Consider the following 2,013-nt stretch of genomic DNA (forward strand, 5'->3'; position numbering starts at 1 on the left):
GTTTCTGATACAAGCCAGGATGCTGTTGGCCTTCTTGGCCACCTGAGCACACTGCTGGCTCATATTCAGCCGACTGTCCACCATCACTCCCAGGTCCTTCTCTGCCTGGCAGCTCTCCAACCACTCATCTCCCAGCCTGTAGCTCTGCTTGGGGTTGTTGTGCCCCAAAGGTATGAAGCTCTAATATTTGATACAAAACTCTTAATTAGAAGTGGTTACTTACTAACTCGTTTTCCTGAATTTTAAATTCTTGTGTCTCTTATATCTCCTACAACTTTTAGTTAAATTTTACCTCTTCCTTTGGACTATTAATTGAAGCCTGCTACAGACTTAGGTATTCCAACTCCTTATAAAGAAGGACAGGAAGGAAGTACATTAGAGCCCCGGTAGCATGCCGTGATCGTATAGTGGTTAGTACTCTGCGTTGTGGCCGCAGCAACCTCGGTTCGAATCCGAGTCACGGCATTGACCCGGTGCTACCACGGCACACGGGCTCCGAATTTTTGGCTGGTCCTACGGCCGTAGCTCTTATAATTATTTGATCACAGTCAGTTACACATTTCTTTTTTCTTTCTCCACTCCCACTGCTGCACTTGACTAGTCTTTCATTGAGGTGCTCGAGCGAGTCCAGAGAAGGGCGATGAAGCTGGTGAGGGGTCTGGAGAACAAATCCTACAAGGAGTGGCTGAGGGAGCTGGGTTTGTTCAGCCTGGAGAAAAGGAGGCTCAGGGGTGACCTTATCGCTCTTTATAAGTATATTAAAGGAGGCTGTAGTGAGGTGGATGAGGGGGAGCGAGTTGAAGTTGTGCCAGGGGAGGTTTAGGTTGGATATTAGTAAGAGCTTTACTGAGATGGTTGTGAGGCATTGGAATGGGCTGCCCAGGGAAGTGGTAGAGTCACCATCCCTGGAGGTCTTTAAAAGACATTTAGATGTAGAGCTTAGTGATAGGGTTTAGTGGAGGACTTGTTAGTGTTAGGTCAGAGGTTGGACTAGATGATCTTGGAGGTCTCTTTCAACCTAGACAATTCTGTGATTCTGTGATATATTAACACTCATTCTCTTTTAAAGTAACAAAAAGGTGCAAATAGTGTTTTTGTTTGTTTGTTTTACTCAGACTACAAATCTCTTTTCAGTGGTAAAAGCTTTCTTGACTGGGATAAAAAATTGTGTCCAGTCATGTGAGCAGTTAGTGCACTGGGATGGGTGTTGCATCCTAGGAGCACTGGATCCCCCGAGTTGTTCGTCAGTAGAAAGGATAGCTACAACGATAGTCTGCTTCAGGCTCACTAGGAGAAAAATGGTTTTGTTTGTGTGATAGTCTACATAGGCTTCTTGGTGGTTTTACAGGCTCCATTTTTCTGCCTTAAACTGCTTGGGTATTGAGTATCTATTTAGTAACTTTATGATAAATTCTATTCTGAAAGATCCTAGAAGATTTAGTTATTGCTTTCCCTTCTTTGAACCTACAGACTGAATTTTAAAGTACTAGAGTGAAAATGCAATGTGTGATTTTTTTTAACTCCCCAGTTTAACCAAAATGAAGTAAAAAGCTTGCCTTATCAAAAGAATGTGGAGTTAGACATTCCCAGAAGAGTATATGTTTTCTTGTTCTTGGTTTTAGAAGTTGAATCCTTAAGGGAGGGAACACTACAGTTAAGTTTCTTTCCCAAGAGACCAAATGCTGCCTTCTCTTCTGCATTTTTTAAGATTTTAAAGTACCAGCTGCTGTCTTCATTTATTTTTATTTTTTATTTTTTTTTGGTTTGAGCTGATGGTAAGTAGTTCAACTAAAGCAATGAATCATTCATGCTGTTTTTTGGAGAGCCTAAAGTTATTTCATGAATTTCTGGATTTATTAATTTCATAGCTGCATCTTCAAGTACTAATTTAAAAGAACTACAATTAAATTGGGACATAGGGCCAGCCTGCTTTCCTCTGAATTCAGTTGAGAAACCTGTCTTTAAAAACAAACTTAGGAAATTACTATTGTAAAAGATAACTTAGTGCAGGTG

At 41.0% G+C, this 2,013-nt stretch overlaps 1 non-coding gene across 1 annotated transcript; it reads left to right on the top strand.

The window, feature by feature from the left end:
• Nucleotides 1-393: 393 nt before the first annotated feature.
• On the top strand, nt 394-465 carry TRNAH-GUG (transfer RNA histidin (anticodon GUG)). Its single transcript has one exon. It is a non-coding gene; the product is annotated as a tRNA-His (tRNA).
• The last annotated feature ends 1,548 nt before the right edge of the window (nt 466-2,013 follow it).

The sequence above is a fragment of the Anas platyrhynchos genome, chromosome 2 (assembly GCF_047663525.1).
Source record: "Anas platyrhynchos isolate ZD024472 breed Pekin duck chromosome 2, IASCAAS_PekinDuck_T2T, whole genome shotgun sequence".
Classification (NCBI taxonomy): Eukaryota; Metazoa; Chordata; class Aves; order Anseriformes; family Anatidae; genus Anas; species Anas platyrhynchos.